Source organism: Typopeltis vanoorti, chromosome 7, assembly GCF_054136105.1.
Source record: "Typopeltis vanoorti isolate ZY-2024b chromosome 7, IOZ_Tvanoo_1.0, whole genome shotgun sequence".
Classification (NCBI taxonomy): domain Eukaryota; kingdom Metazoa; phylum Arthropoda; class Arachnida; order Uropygi; family Thelyphonidae; genus Typopeltis; species Typopeltis vanoorti.
This window is the reverse complement of record NC_143555.1, coordinates 48,291,504-48,310,598: the sequence shown is the minus strand read 5'-3', so window position 1 is coordinate 48,310,598 and position 19,095 is coordinate 48,291,504. Positions and strand designations below refer to the sequence as shown.

The following is a 19,095-nucleotide window of genomic DNA, read 5'->3' as shown; positions in this document are numbered from 1 at the left end:
TTCCTATTATTGTTTAAACTACTGTACTGATCATGTCCTAAGATACTTAGGATGAAATACTTACAATTAAATAATTTACATTGTGGTCAATACGTGTGTTTCTTTTAATTAAGTATAATACATTACTTTTCAGTTTTAAAAGTATAATATATTACTATTACTATTAATACAGAGTCCGCGCGGTTAGCCTAGTGGCTTTGCGCTTCGCAACCATATGGCTGGAGAAGGAGTGTCTTAGGTTCGATTCCCGTCGACGACGTGAGGAGCTTAAGGATTTTCCTCAGCCATAGCAAGTTAGACGGTCTTAGGCGTGGACAGCAGGGTTTTTTCCACCAGTATATCTGAGGTTTTTCAGTGAAATTCCTGTACCAGCTGAAGATAATCAGCTGGTACAGGATGTACTGTACCAGCTGAAGATAATCAGCTGGTAGAGATTTAGGCCTAGATCTCTACCAGTCTTGGGCGTGGACAGCAGGACTTTTTCCACCAGTAAACTGGGGCGTTTCATTCCGCAAGAAGGCAAACAGGTCCCGTGATCACATGGATTACAGTCATGAATACTTAGAGCCATAGGGCTGACCTTCTTATCCTCGCATTTCGGATTACGAAATCCAAGCATGCTACTTGGAAGGTTGTGGGCGCTTAAAGCCCTGTTAAAGCCACTGGATAAGATATATTAATACGGAGAATTAATATATCTTATTAATATAAACATGGAACCTTTCAAGCCACGTCATGCTCTATTAAGCAAGGCGGTGGTTTCGTAGTCGGCAGTGAAATTCCTCTACCAGCTGAAGATAATCACAAACCGAATCCAGAGCTTGTTGGTTGAAGAGGTGATATGCTATCCACTTGGCCACCTAGACTGGCATAAGGATGTCGTTGCCATAGGCATGAGGATGACTTTACTACACTGCATTGGTTACTGGATACTTCATTCACTGGTCTTAACCCACTTGAATATTTGTGGAATAAGGTGAAAAGAGATGTTCTCGACAAGAATCCCGCAATCCATGCTGCAATTGTTAAATGTGATCGAGACCGCATAAGTCAACATTCTGTAAGATGGAAACTTGGATTTTTATTCCCTCAAAACAGAAAAACTGTCCTGAAAAACACAATTAACAATACACCGACCTCATAGCCTTTGGAATGCCAACTACCACTGCTCCCATTAGTAGGTGTGTATAAATAATATACCGGCCACTCAGTACGCACATGTGAATTCAGTATAGTATAAAAAATAATACACCTGTATATCATTTTTTACAATAGTCCCGGAATCCTGCTCTAGAGACCAAACAAACTTTTTTCAGCTAATTCAGGTCTCCAGTAAATAGGAAGGTGCTCTCACACTGGCCAATGAAATTCATCTCCACCTAAAGACAGTCAGAAACATCCATGAGGGATTTAAACTGCAGTTTGTTGGCTGTAAAGCAGATATGCGACTACTCGGCAACACGTGAATTAGCTTTCGAGATGATCGCAATAAAACAGTACGCGATCGTGAATACCATTTGTTAACTCTCAACAGTAGTGATGCTACTGCGAACAGCAGCGTAATTTAGAAACAGCTCGCTAGGAGGAAGAAAAATTATCATTTGTGAATAATTACTGTGTATGATTTGACATAAAGAATGCAAGTCTATATAAAAGAAACGTTCACCATTACTTGAGACATAACATCGTTTTGAAAATAAATTTAACATTTAATTAAGTACTTCATTTATAATGAATCACTGTCTTAAAATTTAATGTTTACTCGGGAAAGCCAATAAATGTTACTTGTACTAAATGAGCAAATTCTCCCTATCCATTATGCATGTAGGGATGCCTTCACCGCAACAACTTTCATCTTGAGAATTCACAAGAGATTTTGTGAGCGATGTTCTGCCTAAAGCAAGAAATTGGCAACCTTTGATCTCTATTAAATAAACCTGTGTTACTTCCATGTGGCCAATGAGCGCATTTTTTCGTACTGAACCCATAAAGTATTTTATCGTTCGGACTGATAGCTTCCCCCTCCCCCCCCCCTAAGCTACTATAGTATATGCAGTGTATAATAAAGTTTTTTTTCCGTAGGAGTTGTGATCGGTTTCTTCTCTTTCTTTAAGCGGATTAAAGATAGTACATGATGTTATGAACGTGCCAGTTGCCCTGCAATGGTTCCGTCTTATCCTGAGATTGGCAAAAATCACGCTGTTTAACTTCCGTTTCCATAGGGCCCTCAGATTTCCGATTCGCGTGTTTCCGATTAATTTTATCGTAACAGAAAGCACTAGAAGAATGAGCCATATTCTCTCGATTTTCTGATGGGTTTACTGAAGAAAATGCCAAGCTGACTATGATGAAAAAGTTTTCTACACTAGCAAAACTTTACAGATGTAATGTTCCCAGAAAGATCGACAGTTATCACTGTCTATCTCGGTCAATGGCCAGGTACTTGGTTAAATGTGTATATTTCTAAAACGCCTTGGAGGAAGACAAAAAAATGATAGTAGGATGTTCAGTATCCTGAAAGTTTTCTCAAGGAACAGACAGTGCAGTTATTTTAAGTCTTGTTTTTCTCCTTACTAGTTTTTTACTACGAAAAGTTCTGCGAAATGTTGTCTTTGAGCAAACTACTTAGAATCACTACAACTCAGCAAAATGTCGTTTCACTTGTTGCTGCATATTAAAGACAAGACTGTTCACTCTCTTTTAAGGAAATTAAACTTAACTGGCGCAGTTTAAGACTTCTTCCTTTAGAAAATTCTCCCAAAATTATCTGAACCTTATCGATTTATTGGCTTTAAAGTCTATCTATTAATCTGAGCACTAAACTGTCAGATAAAGCTGAAAACAATCTGATTGTTTTTATAAAAGTTTAAAAGAAATATTTTTACTACTTGTTAATTGAATGGACCTTTGAAAGTTAAAAAGCAAAGTTTCTGCGTTATAATCAAAATTGAAGAGAACATCGAAATAATACTACGAATAAAGGTTTTAGCCTTGACAGCATAAGAGTAGTAATTGTAGTTATTGGATATTCAGTATTACGTCAAAACAGCCAAAGGCATAGGCGAGTGCATTATGAATAATTTTTGTATTTCGTAGATTTTTGTATTTCGCTGAGTTGGGGACGAATGCAGTTACTAAGAGAGAAGAAAGAAAAAAACTCCCGCTTCAGTCTAGGACTGGCTGACTTTCCATCTAGAAACCTCTTAGAAATGTTTCTCACTTATGATGAAATTCGAACAATGTTTTTTTTTTCTAACCAAAGGCATTGTCGCTTTTCTGACTATCCTACGGAGGAGCCAATGTACTCGAGGCTCATTAGGATAAATTCACTGCAAAACAGATTCAGGCATATTTAGTTGAGATTGATTTCGATGATTTTCAGTTTCTATTTTTTATGTTTGTTTTGAATTAGAGGGGCAAACACTTCAAAAATAGATTTCATATTAACAAATACACCACCTACTGAATTACTGAAGATTAAGCTCATTAAATATTCGAAATCACTTTCATTCAGCCTTCATTGAAAAACAAAGATTATTTTGATAAATTTACTAGTTACCGAGAAACGAACTACAGTTCATCTCTCTCTCTCTCTCTCTCTCTCTCTCTCTCACACACACACACACACACACACACACGGTTTTATCCAAAAAAAATCGTTTGTCCACTAACTTTGTACAGTGGAATGACGAATTTCACCATCATTTAGTATAGTTGTTACGTGACTGTAATTGAATGAATCCATTGCCAACTAGTCCCTAAACTGGCAATGGATAATCTCGCCATTCCGCTTGCTATATTAACAGCATCACGTTCCTCTCTTCCCGCCTTTTCGGCAGCTTTACTAAATTCTTTTTCCTCTACGGAAACAATACTATTTACAAAATTAAATTCCGTTTATAAATAACATTCTGCCACTTCTAAACTATAAGAACTGGACATGCGTCTAGTTCGTTGATTTTTTAATACTTAGCGTATTATTATTATTATTATGAGAGATCTCCAGGGAATCAGGGACTCATCAAGGAAAGCCGCATACTACCAGCTGTCATACCTGTTGTTAAATCCTTTCATACTACTTGAACTCACCAACTCCAATGGCAGTTCATTCCAATCAAGTACCACTCTATCGGGAAAAAATCTATCTCTCATCCCCTTCTTGACGGCATTCATTCTTAACTTCGAAAGATGCCCTTTCGTCCTTTCTCCACTAAATGAAATGAAAACATCCATCTATTAGTGCCCTGTTTGACCCTTTCAGAAGTTTATAAATCTCAATCATATCACTCTTCTTTCTCATGTTTGTGTCTGCAGTCTATAAATTTACAGTCTGTGTTCATGATCAGCATTCTACAATCCTAATATAATTTTAACACTCCAGTTTGCACTCTCTCCACTGTATCAGAATCTCCACGGAAACCAAGAGACGAGACATGCGCACAATAATCCAAGTGAGGGCTTATCAAAGCCTTGCAAAGAGAAAAAATTACTTCCTTATCTTCACAAGTCAGAGTTAGTTTCAGAATTGCAATTATCCTCTGAGTTGTATTTACAATCATTGCTATATGGACCTTAAACTTCAGCTTCCTATTTACTAAAATTCAGATTGCTAGCCTGATCACTTTCTTTTAGCATAAATGACACCAATATAATATGATACTGGCTATCTAATCACACCAAAATCATTCTGCAAATGCTGCATATCAGCCGCATTCCCAATTACCCTGACTATCTTTCATCATCAGCAAAAAGCTGTAGTCACCTGTCAAATCCTTCACAATGTCATTATGTATCGATTAAATAACAGTGGACCAAGGATTAATTCTTGTGGTACATCACTGGTTACCTTAAATCTTGCGCACCCAAAAAATCCCGAGATCAAAAAAAAGTGGTATATGAGGTATGCTCATATACTACTTTTTAATGTCTGTTAGTCGGTAATCTTTTTATCCACGCTAATATTTTATAATCTATTCCAATCTCGTGTTCTCCAATTTATGCAATAGTCCATCTTTGATGCAGTATTCTTCCAAACGCTTTAGCAAAATCCAAACGAATTATAGTGTATTCATTTCCCTTGTCTAACTGAAGGATAACGTTATTATAGAATGTGAGTTAGCTGCTGAAATATGACCTTCTCTTAGTAAACCCATGCTGTTCACTATGAAGTGTGGATTCTCTGTCAGCCCATTTCGATATGCGACCCTTAAACAGACTTTTCCAAAATCTTCACCTCCATTCCAGAGGTACTGATAGGTCGAGAGTTGAACACATCATTCTTTGCACCACCCTTGTGAAATGGGATTACCATGCATTCCTTCCTATTCTGAGACTCAAATTATCTAGCCTGGTGAAAGGAATAGCCAGTTCAGCTGAACCCTCTTTTAGCATTCGTGCTAATGTCTCATCAGTCCTCATTGCCGAATTCTTATTTATGTTATGCAACAGCTCTAGTACCTCCTCTTCATACACTTGAGTTTCTTCATCCCGTAAGAGGTATAGTTCGCCCACCGTTCGTAGGTCTCTCCTTGGCATTTTGCCAAGAATAGTCGATTCATGCTGAAGGGGAAAAAGAAATGAAAGGATGTACGAATTGGTCGCCAACGTGCGAGATCACGTGCTTTCTTGTCTGTCGCTGTACTAGTACTGGCTTGATTTTTGTTGTCGCTTTTTTGCATTATTTTTTTATTACTAATTTGTATGATGGATCCAGTACAGTCAACAAGTTCTGTTGTTAAACGTTTCAGTAGCTCTTGCAAAAGAATATTGAATAGTGTGCTGACATTCTACGAAAAAGAATCGTCAGAAGGCATCATCTTGTTCACCTTTCTCAAGTCATAAAACGTGCAAGTGCTGCGGGCGTATCGGGGTCGACTGTTAAAAGAATTCATAGGGAATCAAAAGGTGAAGGTAAGCCAAAATTTAAATCTCCTAAAAAAAGCGCCAGAGAAAGAAAACCATCGAAACCGCAGCTTTGAATGATTTTGATCTAGACGTTATAAGAAGAACTATTCACAAATTTTACATGGTCGAGAAAAGAGTGCCAACTGTTCCGAAATTGATTCCTGTGCTTAAAGAAAAAATTAATTTTCTTTGGAAAAGAGAAACTTTAAGGAAATTACTTCATGAAATCGGATTTTGTTTTAAAAAGTCCCAGAAGATAGGAAGGAAACTTATTATGGAGCGAAGTGACATTGTTTTATCTAGAACGGCGCATAATAATTTTGTGTGCTGGTGGAGAAATGGGTTTTTTACCGAATTCAAACTTACTATACAAAGCCAATTCAACTACTGGAGATTACCATGGGCAAATGAATTCTACGATCTTCGAAAAGTGGGCAGAAGAAAAACTTATTCCAAACCTTCCTAAAGATGCTGTTGTTATAATTGATAATGCTTCATATCACTCTATTCGATTAAACAAAGTTCCAAATTGGTCTAATAAGAAGCAAGTTCTTATGGATTGGCTCTTTGCAAATAACATTTCTCATTCCCCAGATATGCGAAAAATTGAATTGCTTAATTTGGTCAAAAGAAACTCGCCCAGAACTAAACTATTTAAATTCGACACGATGCTCAAAGAGCATGGATTTCTAGCTTTGAGGCTACCACCATATCATTGCGATATTAATACTATTGAGTATGTTTGGGCAGAAGTGAAAAATTTCATTCGCCATCGCAACGTTACTGGGGATATTGATATGTCGAAACTTTTTAAGCTTTCAGAACAGGCGATTGAAAGTATTACAGTTCAAAACTGGTATTGCTCTCATGTCATCTCATTGGAAAATATGTATTAGGAGAGAGAGAGACGGAATTATCGAAGAATTATGCGAACCTTTGGTGATCAGTTTAAGTGAAAGTGATGGCGATTCGGACACCGATTCAGATGACTCTGAAGATTAAAAGGATTTGACAACAGTCTTTTTTTTCCAACTTTTTTTGCATGGGTTTGTTAAAAGAGTCACAACAAGTCATAAATAATTAATCGGTTTAGGACGTTAAAGTATCTCAGTTCCCTCAACTTAGAATATCTAAGTTCATTTGAAAAAATTTCTGTTTTTCTGTATAATTATTTTTATTTTATAGAAAACTTTCTTAAAAATAAACTTAGTTAAATTTTTGTTTTATGCTATATCTTTTTTAATTTTGTTAATACTCTACGTACATTTTTCCAACTGTTATACAAGCAAAATAGTTACACTTTAAAAACAGCAATGTTTGTAAAAGAAAAGCTAAATTTTCCGACCTGTAATAATAAACAAAGTCATCCCAGAAGACAGATTGATTACCCTATTATCGGAATGGATTCTCCTTTTTCTGACATGCGCAGAAGTGTCGAGGGATCTCTAATCGGTGGGCGAACTATAGCAGTGAGTTCAGTGTTGCATACGCCAAGTTGGTAGCTTTTAGCAAATTGGGCACGCCTTAGTCGAACAGTCCCTTCTGCATCAGTCACCGTAAATAAGATATAACTTACAGAATACCTTATAAAATGTAAATAAGATAGGTTATTCTTTAAAGTTGATAAATGACAACTGATTTAAAGGGAGTTGTAATAATTGCGAACTTCTCACTGATATCCGTATAATTAATGATCTTCATCACATTAAATTATACTGCAGGGTAAATAAACTTGACCGTTCTTGAATGGAAATTGGGAAACAGAAAGTGGTTTTTCTGCAATAATACGAATAGCATTCTTTTGGGCACTTACAAATTGGCTCATAAAAGCATGTGCGTTGCGAAGTCTAAACAAAGGGATGAGTACATCTCTGCTTTGCTCTCCATTCCTCGGAAATAAATATTGCTTTCGGTATATCTCTGACTGTGTTACATTCTCAGGAGTTGAGGCAATCATCTTCTAAGTTAGCATCCTCTAGAGATGATTAATGGGATATCACTGCAATAGATTTGCTGTATAGTCTTGCCTTTTATTCTAGATTCATTCTAACCTGATTTGCTGTTCATTTTTATTTAGCAAAATAAAAGGACCATCGAATGCGTTTTCCACCACGAGAAGAAATATCATACGCATCAACGTTTTAAGTCTGTTGATGTGATTCTAAATTTGTTTTATATATTTTAATCTTATTTCTTTAAATTTTGATTCAAGTTAAGTATATATTATTATATATGATTAATTATATAATATTATATATTTCAACGATTTGCGTCGCCTTCGAAAAGTCACGCTGCTCCAAGTCAAGAAAAGAAATGCTATTCTTCAGTATTATGTAAATATGAACGCATGGAATTCTCATTCCTTTTTTCCCGTTTATTAATTTCCCTTTGATAACAGTCAAATTATCCGAAGTCAGACAGAAGTCTGATTTTAGTAAATCTGGTTCAGTAAAACTAGAGTCCAGCTATCTATGTATACCATCACTGCGTTTTAATTCGATATCTGTTCATACTTGTCCTCTGTTACATAATTACATAATTCGACATTTCTAAGTTAAAACCACTTTTCGTTAAGTGCTGTTTATAATAATTAAGTGCTTTCTTTCTTTCTTCCTTCCTTCCTTCCTTCCTAGAGATGAATATTCCACAGAACTCTGTGGAAAAAAAGCTAAAGAAACAATGCTCTGCATTCTTATGAGAGATTTCTTCCCTCTGGGCTGTCTAAAACAATTTATTTTGCCATGCTCGTGTAAAAAACGAAAGCTATTTTAAAATCATCTGTAAAATTTTTTACATCTTTTGCAACCTATCTTTACAATCAAACAAACTTAACTTAGAGCTTCTTTGTAGAAAAAAAAATCTGCAGTGTTTTCATTTCCCCCTACAAGATATCCACCTTGTGTTGAGAAAATTACAGAATAAAACAGAAACTGGTAATGTTAGAAACTAATCATTCAATTTAAAGACTTTTTTGTGGGCAACCAGATTTAAAAGGGTATAACAATACGTCTTCATATCCTTTGATGTATTGCCTGACACATTAGCTTATTTTATTTGATCTGCATTCCGAGAAATGCAATCCCTGTTAAAGCTGTGAGTAGGGCGAGTGCACCCACAGCGATGATGTGGCGTAGCTTTTAAAACCTCTCGTATGTGGAGATGATTTAAAAATCACGAGAACTATGCGGTATCTTAGTGAAACAAGGTGTGTTTGCCCAAACGCATTAGCTAACCTAAGTGACACTTAAGATACCAGAATTTGGCGGTAAAATTCACCTAAAAAAAAGATAATAAGATAATAATTAAGCAACCTATCATACAATTTTAACTATTGTCCCCTACTAAATCAATAATACATTCGGATATTATTTGAATGACATAAGTACGTTAATGAAGTGTCTAAAGCACTTTTTTATGTTTTGAACTCATTTCTCTGGAAAACTGCTCGAGTAATTTTAACACGTATAAATTTTTAATGAATATTTACTGGTCTGATTGGTCAAGTGCTTAGCGTATCCGCTCTCCAACTAACAGCCTGCCTGTTTAAATCCCGCTGTAGGCATGGATGAGTTAGATTGTCGTTAGGTGGGAGGTGAATTTCATCGCACAGTGTGAGACCACCTTCCCGCTTATTGGAGGTTGACTGGAAGAAGTTCATGTTTGGTCTTTAGGGCACGGTTTTCAGTCCAGGAAAAAACTAGTAAAAATAAAAATTATAAAAATTAATAAAAATAGAAGAATCCTTAGCCCACCTGTGGTGCTAATGTACTAAAGGTGTACAACCTTTCTTTGGTGGGAATCAAATAAATCAAATAATTTATGTGACAATAATATAATTAAATACTGTTTAATTGTCTAGTCACTGACTGGAGGAACATTTTCTAAGCCTTTCTTCGACTGATTCCCGAGTTAGTCGATCTCTGGCACGGGCAAGCGGGTTTTTCCTCCCGGAAACTCGGGTTTTTCGTCCTGTAAACTCAAGAAAATCGACCGTAGAACCCACATTATTTCAGACATTAAATATATTGTGTTAGGGATATGGACCACGAGATGGCGGCACATTTGAGCCGTCTCTCTTCACTGTGTACCGCTTAATTAGTGATAGCCTTGGGCCATCTATCTCTGATTGGTACCAGTGGAGATTGAACTGCCCACTCAGTCTCCAAAAGTTAGATAGGGCTAAATGGCCTCGCCTACTCCCGTATACGGGAATAAAAAGGCGTTAGCTGATTTATTTATTTATTTATTTTAATTTACTGTTCAATCCACACATCCCTTTAAAAATTTAAATAACACTGGTGTACCCACTCACAGGCAGAAGCAATTCAGGACAAGTGATAATATTATTTCATTCAATCACAAATAATTATAAGGATATTTTTTAAACATTTGCATTATAATAAATCACAAACGTGAAACAATATTTTTTTAAAAATATTAAATACGTTTTAGTTATTTGAATCCAAATACACGTACAGTAGATTTAGCAGAGAGAATTAGCGAAATTTAGTGGAAGGTTTCGACCGCGTGGTTCTAAGTATTTCAACTTAAATTTTTAATGCATGCAGTTCAAACCATGCAGTTGGAACGCGATCGTGCCATCAACCAGATGCGTCTCCTAACGGAAGAAAGACGATACATGCTAAGACACACATTTGTTTAAAACTTTAGGTTCTTTTAGTTAAAAAATTAATCATAAAATAGACCTAAATTATCTCTGCGACAATGCAGCTACAAAAATATAAAAGTAAAAAAGTAAACCATTGTTTTTACCCCCCCCCCCAAAAAAAGACCCTTTGCGTACCGCTGGGAATACGCTGTCACACTTTGAGAAATGAAAAGAAAAATTAGTCATGAGTTTGATGCATAAATGCAAATTTGCTGACTTTGATTGGCGGTTAGATAGTGTCATATGCGATTTCTCACCGACAAGCTGCACCCTCCCCCCCATGCAATTCCATTACGGGATGGATACTTAGCATCTTATATAATCAAAATACCGTTTTAGGAAATGAATCATAAAAACGAATGTATATTTTCATGGTTTTTTTTTTTTTTTTGATAAATTCAAAGTATTAGAATTGAAATTCCCACTTGAATGGGTCATTTATATGTTCCAAACAAATGTGAACATTTTTGCCGATTTCTACAGCGATGTTGAAATGTTCATTTCGTTGTAAGGCATAGCTCTGAACATCCAAAGTATACATTGAAAATAATATCTTTAATTGAATTTCACCACTGAAATGGCAATAAAACAACGTAGTAAGTGTTATGATATATAAGTGTTATGATATACAAGTGTTATTTCTTTATATTGATAACCGTGATAAATATATAAATACACAGCGATTTATCATCCGTTAGCTTTTTAATATAAGACAAAAAAAAACGTTTTTCACTAGATACTGCCAAAGAGCATAGAACGAAACTTTGATAGACCTTACCTATGTTTATATATTATTTGCTATTATTTCATTTGATATGTGTGAAGTGAAAAAAATCAAGGATATTTTTCAAGAGTAGTCAGCAAGAGATTGCTCATCTCTCATGCTTCATTTTTAGTGATAATTTGTTATTAAGTGTTTCTAAAGGCCGTCTTAGAAATAAGCGTTCGTCTACTGCCAGTCTTATAAACTTATAAACCTGTATCTAAATCCGTATATGAACATTTTTCTAACTTTATGCAATTCTGATTTTCACCCACATGCCCATTTTTTTTTGTAAATCCTTAGTGTGATTTACAAAAATTTACCTATGAATTAATGAAAATTATTAAAAAATAATAAAAAGATGAACAACATGGATACAAGAAAATTTCTCCCGTTCCAGAAATTTTAATTATTTCTTTAAGCAATAGCATCAGACTTCTAAGCCATAAAAATAGTAATAAAATGTTGGAATAAACGAAGTCTTCGATGCAGGAATGCGAATCGATAGTGAAAACACCACTATCCATGCTGTAAGAACTAAGGAAGAAACTGACGTATTTGCAGCTTCTAATAAGTTCTTAGCCTAAAGCATTTGTTTCATGCGGGAATGAAAATTTCTAATCATTTAAGGCTGTGGACCGTAAAGATGTCTTCGGAACAGAAGAATGGTTTTAGTTATAACGAAAATTCTCCTAAAGGTATAAACTGCAAACCAAAAAGTAGAAACACTAAAAGAAAGAATATAATTATAATGAATATATATAATGTTTTCATCTATTTATACCTTATTTTTGACTGTACTTTACTGTTTCTAAAATTCCTCCTATTTCTGATTGCCCATTTGATTCCTTTCCAGAATTTCTCCTTTTCTTTTAAAGAGAAAACTCTCTCTCTCTCTCTCAAAAACATTCATTTTTTTCCCCTTTATTCTCATAATTCTTTTCTCTCCATTTGTCCAGTTTTTCATCTTGGTTAAGTGCCTTGCTTCTGTCTCCTCGATTGCAGAATTTTGTTATAATTAGCATTCGGTATCTTAATCTTACATCTTTTTCTTGATTTTCATTCCCCTTCCCAAGCATTTATTTCTTTCTTCATCATAATTTCTCTCTCTCTCTCTCTCTCTCTCTCTCTCTCTCTCTCTCTCTCTCTCTCTCCCTCTCCCTTTCTTCTCCCTCCCGATGTTTTTTCTTTGCTCCAGTATACTGAGGACACAGACTATAAAACACCGAAAATCAGTTGTTATATATATACATATCAGTTCATAAATATTTACCGTTATATGAAATTTCTGAAAATACTCAACATCTGTAGTGAATCTGGTAAAGGTTAATACGCATTCAACTTGGTAATCGACAAAAACAACTTAAAATAGATTCCTTTTGTAGCTACTAAAACACTCACTTCCTAGCTGATAGAATTCCGAATGGGAACATAAAACAAACTCTATTTCGGTTACCTTCTCTCCTTTCTCCCGTTTGTCATTAAACTAAGCACTTCATCCACGATGGTATTATCCGATTAAAATATTGGTATACTTTCCAAAATCACTTTTTCCTTTCTCCAAGCATCCAATGTAAGAAGTTTGTGCTGTCTACTAAATTCTAAACGGTGTCAACTCACCGTCTCATTTATAAAGAAAACTGGAATAAATGCCAACATCAATCAGCTAGATAGCAGCAAAATTTCCCTGAGCGAGAATGCATGAATAAAATGTATCACCTTCTGCATCTTACGTTGACAACAATGCATTAACAGACGTGGGGAAAATATAAGAAACTATCTAAAGTTTACGACATACCTGTGATTGTTATTACTACTGGCACACATTTCATCATAGGAAATGAATTGCTCTAGCCTGTAAGTGGCCATTTTAACTTTTCTTGTTCTGATTACATGCAGACCTGTGGAAAATGTACTTTGTGCTACTTGAAGTCCGTTGTCATCACAAATTCGGAAGCTTCAAGGTTCAGCGTGAGGCTTAGACGTCTTATGACAAAAACTAAACTTGTAGTAAAAACAGATTACATGTTCTTAAAACTTTTGCAGCACGAAAACTTTCTTAGAAGTTCTTTAATATTCCGTTTTCAATATATTTAAATGAGTTAGACAACACAGTATATCATTGAATGATTTTTTTTTAAATTTTCACCTGGAAAACTATAGAATATAGGTTTCCTATAGAATTTAAATAATTCTATAGAATCTATAGAATTATTTAAAACTTTAACAATGCTGGTGTTTTTCTACTTCCTACGGGATGCTAGATACTTCTATCAAAATATGTTATTTTCCATTGTATGTGCCACTGAAACCGTAGTATATTGTTTATCCTTTGCAAGTTTGTTAGGTTATTGTGCTGTATATAAAGTGCATACTCACCAATACGTTAACAGCATTTTAGCATTCTTCATAGAAGTAAAAAAAAGGAATTTATGGCTCTGATCAGCCTACTAATGCTTTCTCACATGAAAAGGTATGAACCTTCGAACGTCATGAAAAAATAGTTTGGTTTCGAAGCCATACAAAAGTATGAGCGCAGCCAAGTAAAGAAACAGAAATCCAAACGGTAGTCATGTATTTAAACAGCTTAATGCTTGCCGAATGTAATTAAATATATATTTGCGAAGTTGTTATTTCTATAAATGAATTAACCAAGAAGGATTTTTATCCAACCTAGCAAACTTATTATTCAACATACTCGGGGTACAAACTCTGAGAGGTTTTTGAATAATAATTAAGAAAATATCTGGACTTTGTTCTGAAGACGCCATGATACAAAGATTCAGGGGAGCATAGCAAAGAGTGTAGGCACTTCCCAGTCTTGTATAATATATAAAACTTCGTAACTCAGTCATGAGGATGACGCAGTAGTTGTTCTTTGTTTGGAAAGAACTGGGATCCAATTCTTTCTGGGAAAACAAGGACCTTTATAATATTTGAAGACCAAGTGTACGGAGGTTGTAAGATTTTTTCTTCTTTAATTACATTTTTATTCTACAGAAAGCGATTATATAAAACTTGCTGAATTTTTTCAAGTATTCATACAAGCTCGAAATTTTACTTTCACAAAGCAGATAGACCAGTTGCATAATACAGCATTTAACTGACATAATACCATATATTGACTTATGACTCTGAGATTGCTCAACGTAATCTCAGTTAAATCCAAATTCTAATGTATAAGGCATATTTTTTGATTGGTCGCTATAGAAATTTGCACCGTTTGACCTACTACTACTACTATTACTACTACTACCACCACCACCATCAAAATCTTGCACTCGACAAAGGTTTAGAATTTGGTTCCAAACACAGCCATCTGTATGGTTGCGTTTGAGCCAAAATTCTAAACGGGCGGTATGCTCTCCGTTTTATTATATAGTTTTTGGCTAACATCAGTGTCTAGGGATGTTTTCTGCCGTTGATTTATTATATTTTTTAAGTTTTGTCCCAGGCAACGCTGCGTCAATCAGCTAAGTTTTGAATAGGAATGACTGTTCACTTTTATGCATTAGTGCGGTACCATAATGTCGTATCTTAAAATAAATATAACAGATTTAGCTGGCACAGTACTATATATTATTAATTAATTAAATTTTTATTTACAGAAAGCGATTACATAAAACTTGCTGCATTTTTTCAAGTATTCATACATTTTGCATCAATTTATCTTTAAACTGTGCTGACCATTAGTACTCTTATTTTATAAATGCATCCAAGTAAATCGACACTGCATTCACAAAGACGTCGAGTTGTTTTCTTATTATTTATTGCTGTACACATTACTGGAAAAACAATGCTATTCTATATGAAATGAAATTAGAGAATCTCGTGCGTGTAATAAAAGGAGAGAGAGAGAGAGAGAGAGAGAGATCAGAAATTACAGAGAATGGCTGGTTGTATATAAGGAAATAGATGTTTGGTTTCGGTCTGCTCCAGTATTGAATATCTAGGCATCTATTTTTTTTTCTTCCATTCCCATCCTACACTTTTAATTTCTAGTATTAACCTAATTCTAGTCCTAGCTATTCAACCTCTCAGTACAAATGTAGGTTCTCATTTTTTGGAATACTCTTAACCAGCACTGTACGCTCAGGTCATCTATAACTAATCCATTACACTCGCCTTTACGCTTAAGTCGGTTTACCAGGTCACAGAAAAAAAAAACTTAAGTTACCCGGCAAGGAAAAATCCATCTCCGTACGAGACTGGTTAACTCGACTTCGGTTGAAGAATCCCTTTTACAATCCCAGAAATATTCTTCTCGTCAGCGACAAGAATTGAATCCATATCTTTGTCAAAAGATATGGATTCAATTCTCAAAAGTCAAAAGGCGCTTCTCTTGTCGTGTCCGTCCATTCGACTGCGCTACGTTGGCCCAAGGTTACATCATTTGAACTTGTAATTTGAAATGAAAATAAGGGAGAAAGACATTAGATCCAAAAAATAAATAAAAAATAGAAAGATAAAAAAGAAGGAAAGAAGAAATCAAATGACAGAGCGATGGGGAAGAAATACAGGAAAAAAAATAATGGATTGTAAAATTGAACCGAAAGTGTAAAGGGAAAAAAATTGAGAGTCGAGTAACTATCGGTGATCACACTAGATAAACAGTATTCGTGGTAGCTACATTCTCGTAGATACTTTCCTTTATGGGGTACTTCTGTGTTTCAGTGGCTTTAAAGTTTGTTCAAAAATCTATCGCGTCTCTTTTGCCACTTCCGCTCATAAAGTTACAAATGGAAACACTTCAAACACCCGCTTTCCTTATCATTTCGAGTGTGAGAATGATTGCAGTGGTTAACGTACGAACTTGGTCTTACGAAGTTCATTCGTAAGATCACACTACACACAGAGAAAACGAAATCCTTCTTCAAGGCAACAGTGCTAAAAGCATATACACACACATGCACAATATGCGCTTTTATCACTTCTTGCTCAAGTAGTGTAATAAACAGCCAGACACGTGTTTCGAATTTTAAGAACACTTCGCCACTCTCTCTAAGAGCCTGTGCATCCTTTCCTTAAGCACTTTGGGGATAGCGAAGAGATGAATATATGTAAGTTTGAAAACATAGTACTGTACTTGCTGAATGCAGAGCGTCCAGTTAGTTTTGAAAATATGTCAGAGAAAAGTTTTGGGAATAGACGTCTCTGGTGTTCTGTATACGCTTAGTATAGACTGAATTTTGGATCACTCAGAGCTAACTTCAGGGATACCATGTACTCTGAGAGAAAATTACACGCTATTTTGTATTTCCCAATTCGACTCTTTCATTCTTATTTCTAGTCAAGTCAATAAGAAAGGTAATGGACTATTCGGATAAGCAAATCCTGAAGCATGCGTTGTCAAGCACTGTTATTGATTAAAGTGTAAAAAATTCTTATTTTCAATTATAAATATATGCTATCAGCGTAATGAATCTTCAGGATATAGACTATAGCAATTTTGGAGAAAACTCAGTTGTGTTCCAAGAATTGTTCAAGAACGTCACGTATAGAAAAAAGCCCCTCTAGCACTTCTAGAAGCTCCCCAGAGAGAACCGAGACAAATGTAGGGATGATATATCGTGCTCCTTGTCAAGCTCTACTATCGAGAATGTCAGTGCGTCTTCTATAACTGTCTCACCATTTTTCTGAGATGTTCCATTGGGAAGCGATTATCACCATAGAAACACACCGGAGGTTGTGTCGATTACTGTACATCATTGCAAGTCTGTCATTAACTCAGAGTAAGTGATAGGTAAGTGCAGCAGAGAAGTGAAAACGTAGTAGCTGTGGTATTCACTTTTCTCGAGTAGTGCATATTTGTTTTTAGTCAAGACAGAGACAAGATAAGCATGTTTACCCTGGCTTAGGCAATACATAATTTTTCACCGAGAGTCAAAGTTATCGATATCATAGTTTTACTATCATATCACCCGATGAATGGACTTACCACCTTTGCCATAAGTTGTTTAGATATACAATCGTAACTGAGAAACAAGATTCTGTTGTTGTTGAAAGGTTTTATGACTGAACAGCCATTTTTGACTTTCTTCAGAAATATAGATAGAAAGCTAAAATTCACCAAACCCCAATTTGAGATACTTGTAGAGTTTCAGTACCGAGTACGAGACAAACCCTGCTTATTGGAAACTGGAAGGCTAGAAAAAAGTTCAATGTTAATCTCTAGATCACAAGTATTTAACTATTATTCAACCCATAACAGTAATACTAATGCATTATAGGTTTACAGCCTTTTGTGGATGAGATTCCCATAAAAACAAATCAAAAAGTTTTTTTAGTTATAAATTTCTTTTGTTCTCAAGATTTTTAGATTGCTTCATCTTACCATCTAAACGCCTAAAATAAAGAACAATACATATTAATTATGCTTTTGTAACCAAGAGACAAAACAGTGCTCTTGAAACTTAAAGTTTAGAATTGACTGAGAACTAGTTTAATATGCGAATATATTAGTAATGGCTGTAACTCTGATTTAATTTATTTTGTTTTCTAATCCACGGAAGCAGATTGCTGCAGTAATCTCTACAAATATAAATATGCATTTCTTTCACCGATGGACAATTGATATTTTGAAGCGAAGTGTGTGCTTAAAGAAGCGAGTTTTTGCATTGCTCTAATATACGTGTCGAGTTCCAACTTTTAACATGAGTTTAGTCATCATATCTTGTTATTCTTTTCCACACTCATCTACTCGTAATAAAAACTGGTCAAGCAATATTTCCAAGCTGAGAATTTTTTATTGTTTATAGAATGAGGATGTCAGACATATTTATAATTAGCCATATTATTTACCATTTCCCTACACTAGTTAATACAGTCTAAGGAAATGGTAAATTATGAAATGCCTAATAACGACTGGAGAACCTACAAATGTCTCGCCATTATCGATGGTTCTAACAGGCATTAAGCGCTAACGACCTTCCGAGTATCCTTGGATTTCATTACAAGAATTCTAGTAGAAGGTGATTAGCCCTATGCCTATAAGTAATTTTTGTGTGTAAATTGCGTGTGTTCTTTTGGCCGGTTTGCCTGACTGTGGGATGAATAATCCGAGTTTCTGGAGGAAAACACTTCCGCCTCCATATGAGACCAGCTAACTCACTTTCAATTAAGAAGCTCTGCTAAAAGTTCACGTCCTAGACAGGATATGAACCCAGGTCTTTCCAACCAATGGACTTCGTCTATACTAAATAAGCTACGGAGGCTCCCATATATAGGCCTGCTATATCTTAAATTGAATACTACGTGTTATCCAGCAAAGTAAATGAAATCTTTATAGATTAAAAAAAAGCCAAGAAATTATATTCTTCTTTAATCCTTTATCCGAGTATAATCAAACAATGTGTGCTCGTGAAGTATCTTCACGACTAGGCTTCTTGTATGATAGAGGCTAATAACTTGCGGGGGTTACCTTTTTCCCAAAACTCTTGAGTGATCTACAAGATCACTCAAAATCTCGAGTGACCCAAAGGGATCAATCCTAAACGCTCTTCTCATCGTTGGATCTATTCAATGACGGGATATACTCAAAAACCTGTCACTCAGCCGAATCGCTCTACTCCCCAGAATCAAGGGTCTTCTCCAAAAATTAGGCAATCCATCAGATCATTTTAACCTCAATGAGTAACCCGAAAGATCTTATAACTCATTACACTCCATTAATCTCAGCGGTGGTTCTGCCAGACAAAATCTGAAGCAGAAGCTTCAGCGACATCCAGTGACGGAGTGTTAGGCCAAGAATCAACCTCCG

The 19,095-nt window shown here is 35.4% G+C and overlaps 1 protein-coding gene across 2 annotated transcripts in view; it reads right to left on the bottom strand.

The window, feature by feature from the left end:
* Nucleotides 1-19,095, bottom strand: part of LOC150104655 (Kv channel-interacting protein 4-like) — a 152,549-nt gene that overhangs the window by 41,296 nt on the left and 92,158 nt on the right. The window lies entirely within an intron of this gene.